The sequence below is a fragment of the Hevea brasiliensis genome, chromosome 7 (genome assembly GCF_030052815.1).
Source record: "Hevea brasiliensis isolate MT/VB/25A 57/8 chromosome 7, ASM3005281v1, whole genome shotgun sequence".
NCBI lineage: Eukaryota > Viridiplantae > Streptophyta > Magnoliopsida > Malpighiales > Euphorbiaceae > Hevea > Hevea brasiliensis.
The window spans coordinates 56062263-56070806 of record NC_079499.1 but is presented as its reverse complement, the minus strand read 5'-3'; the positions used below and the strand labels follow the sequence as shown (position 1 = coordinate 56070806).

General features: G+C 35.8%; 1 non-coding gene across 1 annotated transcript; it reads right to left on the bottom strand.

Moving 5' to 3' along the window:
* Window positions 1-7495: 7495 nt before the first annotated feature.
* On the bottom strand, window positions 7496-7602 carry LOC131181735 (small nucleolar RNA R71). The gene has a single exon (XR_009150214.1). It is a non-coding gene; the product is annotated as a small nucleolar RNA R71 (small nucleolar RNA).
* Window positions 7603-8544: the final 942 nt, after the last annotated feature.

Here is an 8544-nt window from a genome sequence, read left to right as displayed (position 1 = left end):
TGTAGGTCTATGTCTTATTGCACGCAAGGCAAAATTTCAGGTCATTCTGAGTTGTATAGACTATGATATGGTCAATTTACCAATGCTGGACAGAATGCACTAAAATGGTAGGCTTAGGTCATTTTTAGGTCACTTTTAGTTCGGCCAGTTTTGGTACCTAAACTTGTGCAAGCTATTTGGCTTGGTTTTGGTCATTTCTGGGATTTGGTGTCTTTATAAAATTGTAGATATATGTCTAAACTATTCATGGTAAAAATTTCAGGTCATTTGGACCTGTTTTGAGTAAGTTATGGTCAAAACACTAACTGCTGCCCAAATGGTCAATTTTCAGGCTTTCAAATCACTAATACGGATTTAGTCATTCTTCAAGTTACCTTCTAGGTAGAATTTAGGTAAGCTTCCGTCATGAAAGTTAGTACATTTTGTGCCTAGTTTCACCTCCAATTGGTCTCATACTAATTGAAGTCATACACTTAAGGTTCTAAGCTAAAACATACACTGCCCTATTACACATTCTTCATCCCTTACCAATTACACATCCTATACTTACCAAGTTAACTCTTTCATGCCAATTCTGGTTTGTACCATACCATTAACACACTTTACAATACATTTTGGTCATTTTGGACAGCTTGTAACCATTCTCAATATACACACTATAACTCAGAATTTTTCAAAGTCCATTTACACAATTTAACCACATGAACATACCTTATTTACATATCCAAATCCAAACAATTATACACATACACATTCTGCCACCATAAGCAACATAATTCAACAAAACAAACCATGAAACAACACATTTCTAACTAAACTTTAAAGTTGCCGAATCACCTCATTAACACATCTCCTTTAAATTTGCTTTCAAGCTTCCAAAACCAAGTGCACTATCACACATACACTTAGTACACATTGTCTAAATCATTCCTATACACATAAACACCTATACCAACATCTTAAACAACCATTTACAAGTGAGAACAAACAACAATAGTAAGTTTCCATGGCTGCTGAAATGGTGTACCACCATTACTCCATCAAACTTCAAAATTTCTTTCACAAAATAACTCCCTACAACATCCACTCAAAGTTTAATGAAGCAAGATTGAAAAATACACACTTACCTCTTTTGGACTTCTTCAAAACTCCACCAAAAATTATCTTTCTTGCTCCTAGTATGCTGCCCAAGGTGTGTACTTTAACTTTAATGAAGAACTCTTTTGCAAACCATGGCTTGAAGAGGGAGATAGAGCTTGGACAAGGGGGCAGCCATGGGAGAGCTTGGGAGAGCTTGGTTTCGGCTAGTTCTCCTCATGAGGTTGAAGATGAGTTTTGTTCCTCCCAAGTGTCCCTTTAGGTGTCCAAAGGCTAAAGTTAGTGGAGCACTATTAAAAATTTTAATGGTTATTTATTCCAAGTTTCTAACTCTTGCAATTTGGCCACCACACTTTCACTATTTACATAATGTATCTCCTTTTAATTTTTTATGATATTTTTCAAGTGTAATATCATTTATTTTTAATGAACATTTAGGTCAAAAGGCAACTCAAGATATCAAATGACCACAATGCCCCTATTCGGGTTGCATTCTCGATTTTTTGGTAACACCAAGTTTTCTCATTTTCTCGAATTCTCATTTTTCTTTGTACTAATTAATTACTTTTTCTTTGATATTTCCAATGATATTTATACTTCAATAAATCTTTAATTATGTCTCGAAATTAAATTCTGAGGGTTCCCTGTAGTCCTGGGGTCGGCTATTGCCTGTGCCGTAACTTCCCCGTGCAGTCACCCATCACTGCGGTGCTGGCTCGTTTAACTTAGTTTCATTTCATTGCTATTATTTTTCACTGCAGTGCTGGCTCGTTTAACTTAGTTTCATTTCATTGTTATTATTTTTCCTTTGTTTTTCTTATATTTTCCTTTCTTGTATTTCATTATTTTATGTCTCCTCACCCATATCTAAGTGTAGTTCTAGGCATCCTAGCTGTCCGGACAGACACTGGTCACCAGAACAGTAGAACGCACTACCGAACATAGGGGTGTTACAATTCTCTCCCCCTTAAAATAAATTTCGTCTCGAAATTTTACCTGGCATCAGTTTTTGAATAGCTGTAGGTGTTGTCTCCTCATGTCCTCTTCACGTTCCCAAGTAGCTTCCTGGCCTGAATGATGATTCCACAGCACTTTAACCAGCTCCTTCAAAGGTGATTTTTGGATGACTTGTCTAGTTAACTAAATAATTATTATGACACAAAATGTGAATAAATATTGGTAAAAATTAAATTGAAAATGAGTAGAGAAGAAAATAAGAGAAAATGAGATAAAAGGCTAATTATGACATCACCATGATGTCATTAAACATTTACCACCAATTACAATTAACTAAGCTATTAACTAAGCTCACTTAAAACAAATGAAAAGAGATAAGAATAAACCAAAAAAGGTCATCAGCTACACCCACCCAAAATCAGCCGTCTCCTTCTCCTCCATACCCATTCCACTACTGAAAGCTTACCAAAGCTTTATAACTCACCAAATCTCACCCCAAAACCCTAAACACCCTTCACAAAAATTAACCCCCACATCAAGAGCAAGGTTTTGATTATCATAAAGTGAAGAAATTCCAAGGTTTATACAAGCCAATAAAGAGACCAAAGAGGTTAGTGCATGTTAATTACTTAATCTTGTTTATTTCTTAAAATTTAGTTTGAATATGAACAAATAATTAAGAAATTGAGATAAATCATGTGTGAAATTGAGAATGGAATTTTGACCAGCTTTATGGGAGTGGTATTTTATAGTTTTGATGGATTTAAAATGGCTTAGAAATAGTGTTGATGTGTAGACATAAATTTGAAATGGATTAGTATGCCTAATTAACATGTGTTGTGTTAACCTTGATTTTGAGCTAGGGTTTGGACACAAAAACATGGATCTTGTTCATGCGTTGGTAAATAAAAGTTTAAATGGTGAATTAGTGACCATTTGGCTGTGTATGATGAAGAATTGAAGTGAGTTGTAGCTTGGGATTTGAGTTTGGCTGAGCTGCCTTGTGTGACCTGTAGGACTGGATGTGAGTCCAGCCTGTTTGGTAGCTATAACTTGGGTTGTGTACGTTCAATTGGTGCAAGGCTAATTGCACATGAAACTAGACACATAATGGCACCACTTTGGTGAAGAAACCCTACCTAGAAAACCAAACCAAGTTGGCCTAAAAATTTCCCTAATCCGGGTGACTTGCATTCTGTGTAACACCCTCTCTGTAGCAACTCCGTACATTCTACTGTTCCGTTGACCAGTGTCGGTCCGGACAGCTAGAATGTCCGAAAAACTATTTAAACTAAAGTGAGGAACTATAATTAACTCAAATATTAATAAGAAAAATTTAGGAAAAATTTTAGAAATAAAATACAACCAAGTTAAATGAGCCGGTGCCCAAGTGATGGTTAACCTAGTGAGAAGTTGCGGTTCTCGCAACTAGGAGCCCTAGACCCAGGGGAAAAATTATAAAATAATTTTTGGAACTCCAGAGAAGGGTCATTGAGGTTTCAATGGCATTATAATGCCAAGAAAATACTTAGAAAAATTTTTCAATCGGTACAGACAATTTTGGCCCGTTAAGCCAAACGGAGGGCATTTTGGTCATTTCGCCTTCAGAGGTAATTTTTGGCCGACTTGTCCAGTTAAGTAAATAATTATTATGACATAAAATGTGAATAAATATTACTAAAAATTAAATTGAAAATGAGTAGCAAAGAAAAGAAAAGAAAATGAATTAAAATTGCAATTTTGACCTCATGCTTATGTCACTAAGCACTCTCACCTAATCACATTGTGACACATGTCCATAAACCATTTAAAATGAGTAAAAAGGGATAGAAAAATTGAAGAAACAATCTGCTTCTTCTTCCTTCTTCCAACGTCACTCACTTCCCACACCCTTCCACCATTAAAAACTCCACCCAAGCTTCCAAATCTCTACCAAACCACCTCAAAACCTTGTCCTCCCTTCACTAAAAATTTTCCTTACCAATAGAGCAAGACTTGGGTAGCAATTAGAAGAAGAGAAAGTGGAAGAAAGTGAGGTGTGAACAAGCTTAGAAAATCACCAAAGAGGTTAGTGCCATATTCTTTGCTTTTACACCTTTCTAATCATGAATTTGAGCTAAGTTAAGTTGAAAATTTCATAAAAATTGAATTAATGAGGCATGGTTATGTTCCATGAAATTTTGGCAGCCTTGACATGAGTTAGAGTTAGGAAAATTCTTTGGTTTAAAGTGACATATTAGCTGCCCCTCTTATAAATTATATGATTATTTGACAGTTAGGTCAAGAGTCAGCTCTCGGGGTCAATTGACCAAATTGCCCCTCTCCGGTTCATCCCAGTTTGCAAATAATTCAATATTTCTTCCGGCTCTCTGACCTAATTATTTGACTGACTTAATAGTTCTTTTTCGTGATTGTCTCTTCTCCACTGTGTTCATGAGGGTCCTAAGGACTGTAGCATCACATTTTACAGTTCGAAATTTGAGTTTAAAATGACTTCGCAGTCCTTACTGATAAGGTCATCCATCGCTGTGACTCTCGGCTCGTTTAACTTCTTATGTTCTGTTTTTCTTGTTTATACTTAACTAATTGGACATTACTAATTATTTGTGTTTATGGCTTCTCTAGTTGTCTTAAGTGTGGTTCTAGTCCCCTTAATTGTTCAGACTGACACCGGTCACCGGAACAGTGAAATATACCAGGCGATTCAAATAGGGGTGTTACAATTCTCCCCCCCTTAAATAAATTTCGTCTCGAAATTTTACCTGGTATCAATCTCTGAACAACTGTGGATGTTGTCTCCTCATGTCCTCCTCTCGTTCCCAAGTAGCCTCCTGGCCCGAATGATGGCTCCACAGCACTTTTACCAACGATATCTGCTTGTTCCGTAGCTGCTTCACCTCATAAGCCAGAATCTTTATGGGTTCTTCTTCATATGTGAGGTTTGGATTCACTTCAATTTCTTCTACTAGTAGTACATGAGATGGGTCTGATTGATACATCCTCAACATAGACACATGGAAGACATTATGTATCTTCTCCAACTCTAGAGGTAGTGCCAAAGGATATGCCAAAGGACTGATGCATACATTTTGCATAGTCATTTAGGTTTAATTTTATAGCCATTTTATTTGATTATTAGTCAATTTTTAGCTAATTTCATTAGTTAATTAGTTAGTTTTTCATAATTGTCAATTTTGGATTAATTTGAAATTTTTACTTTGTTTTGTAGGAAAAATGGTATTTTTGAAGGACTGTAGAGAATTTTTGCATTGAGGAGTGACTTCTACAGCCAAAGATGTCAAAAAAACAAGTTTTCAAGCTGAAATATGCATTGACCAAATTGTGCATAACTTGCCGCATAAGCTATGCAGATCTGCATAAGGAGAAAAATCACTGTTCCAATACCTGCCGAATGGTGCATAAGGAGAGTGCATGGCTTATGCAGATTCACGCCTCCCTTATGCACTCTCATGGAATTGTGCATAACCTATGCGCCAAGTCATGCAGTTTCGCATAAGTGAACCAGAACAGCTGAAACCTGCATAAGGGACTGCATAACTTATGCAGTCCACTTATGCAGTCCCACAAAGGTTTCATTAATGAGCTGGCAGAAGATTCCCTCAGAAAATCCCTCCTTAAACACACCATTTTAGGGCTCCATGTCAGAAAATGCTATAAATAGCCCCATTTCCCATTTTAGAAAGGGACATGAAGGGGAGCAGAAAAAGAAGGGAAGAAGAGAAAGAGGCAGCAGCTGAAGGGTCACAATCATTTTCCACACCATTTCCAACCAGATTTGAGGATTTCTTTCTTTTCTTACATTTTTTCTACATTTCTAGTGTTGAGCTTTTTGTTTCTTAGCTTAGATTAAAGCTTTATTTCCATATAAACTCAGAATTTCTTGTAAACATTATGGATAGTGAGTAGTTTTATTTTGATTCTGGAGTAAGGGTTGTAATATTTGAGATATTTTGTAGATTTTGATTGGGTAATCCATATTTTATAGTCTTAATGAGTTTTATTCATTTCTTGTGTGCTTAATAACATGCTTAGTGTAGGATCCCATTAAGTAATGTTCTTAATCCATGGTTAAGGCACCGAAAGGAGAAGGCCTTGTGATAGATAATCAAGAAATTGGACTTAATTAACTTAGATCTAGAAATAGACTAAGGATTAAGAGGATTCACAGATTAATTAAAGAACTTAATGGGTCTTAATTAACTCTAACTCTACGAAAGTAGGATTAGATTGATTAAGGCACTCTTTATCTCACTTGAAAGGGTATTCAAAGGATTTAAGAATTAATCTCCTTAAAACCCGTAAGTTCCACAAGATTGGATAACCAATTTAAAATCCCAAAATAGCTCGAATATGAAATCCCGAACTCCGGAATCGCCTTTTTATCATTGTCAATTTCTAATTGAATTTTATTACTTACCATTTTAAATATTGCCATATTTGAACTTGCTTATTTCAATTTGATGCAATTTTAGTTTAATTAATACATTTTTGGATAGACTATTAATTTTGTACATATAGATTTCATACTCAAATACCCATCAATTTGTTACTTTAATTTTAAAGATAGTTCAATTTAGTCAACTTTTTATATCAAAAATTCAATCATTAACACAACTCCTCGTGGGAACGATATCTTTTTCTATACTACTTGTACGACCCGTGCACTTGCGATTGGGCCACATCAAGTTTTTGGCGCCGTTGCCGGGGAGTTGTTTGTTTAAGATTGAATTCTTGATTATTTTAGTTGTTTTTAGTTTTATCTTTGTTATCTTTTCATTTTTGTGTTTGTTTGTTCTTTTTCAGGTACTTTTAATCTTTTATGAGAAGAGCTAGAAGCACAAGTGACACATCCTTATTGTTCAATCCTGAAATAGAGAAATTTTATAAAGCCAACAAGAAGGATACCAGAAAAAGAAAAGAAGCTTTGAGAGAAACTGAATTAGAAGCAGATATGGCTGATGAAAGAATTAGAATCGGTGGTGGTAATGCTAGAAATGATCGAAATAATGAAAATGCAGCCCAAGGTGAAGAGATTATAAATGCTAATGTGCCTAGGGGAAGTATGATGGATCATGCTTTTCCTCGTTTTGATGACTTGAGAGAGAGCATAGCAAGACCAAGGATTGATGCAAATAGTTACAAGATGGATTTTGGAGTTCTTCAAATGATTCAAAATTCTCAATTTAGAGGACATCCTTCTAAAAATCCACACACACATCTAAAGAAGTTTGCTATGATCTGTGACATGCAAAAACAACCTGGAGTGTCTGATGATGCAGCAAGATTGAAGCTATTCCCATTCTCTTTGAAAGATAGAGCATTGGATTGGCTTGATTCTTTACCTCACAACTCCATCACAAATTGGGAGCAACTCACTGATGCATTTCTTGCACAATATTTTCCACCTGGAAAAACTCAAGAATTGAGGAATCAAATGACAGCTTTCAGACCAAGAGAAGATGAAACTCTTTATGAATCATGGATGAGATGGAAGGAATTAGAGAGACAATGCCCACATCATGCCATTCCAAAATGGATGATAAACCAGAATTTCTACACGAATGTCACTCCTGCAATTAGAGGGATTATTGATGCTCAAACAGGAGGAGAATTTATTATGAAGCATGAAGATGAAGCTTATGAGCTGTTGGAGAAAATTGCAAAGAATACTCATCTTTAGAGTAGTCCAAGAGGACCAGCTCCAACTCAAAAAAGGCAAGCTGCTGGAATGTATGATCTTGATCCGTTCAACATGATTAATGCAAAGTTTGATGCACTTACAAATGTCTTGGCTAAGAAGATGGAAGATTTAAGTATGTTAGTTAGTTCATCATCATCATCTGGAAGTTCACAACAAGTTGCTTATGCAGAAGGAACTATCAGCTGTGGAGTAAACTATGGAGAGCAAGCAGCATATGTTGGTAATTATGGAAACAAACAAATGGGGAATCCTTATTCTCAAACTTATAATCCAACTTGGAGGAATCATCCCAACTTTTCATAGGGAAATCAGCAAAGTCAAGTTTCAAATCAAAATTTTCAACCACAATAGCAACAAGGAATTCCATATCAGCAAAATAGGCAACCATTGCCTAATTTTCAGCAGAAAAATATGAATCCTCCACCAAAACAGCAAGAACAAAGTTCCACCACAGAAGCTTTATTGCAACAGATTCTTGCTAACCAAACTAAGCATGATGAGGAGATGAGAGAGATGAAAGCAAGGCTAGAACAGATGCAAACACATAACAGAATGCTGGAAAATCAGATTGCACAACAAGCATCTTCCTCAAGTACCAAGTCTTTTGGAAAGCTTCCAAGTCAACCAGAAAACCCAAGAGAGCAGTGTCAAGCTATTACTTTGAGAAGTGGGAAAGTTGTAAATAATGAGAAGAGTGAAAAAAATGAGAAAAGTGAAAATAGTGAGAGGAGAGAAAATGAGAAAGAAATTGATGAGAATGAAAAACA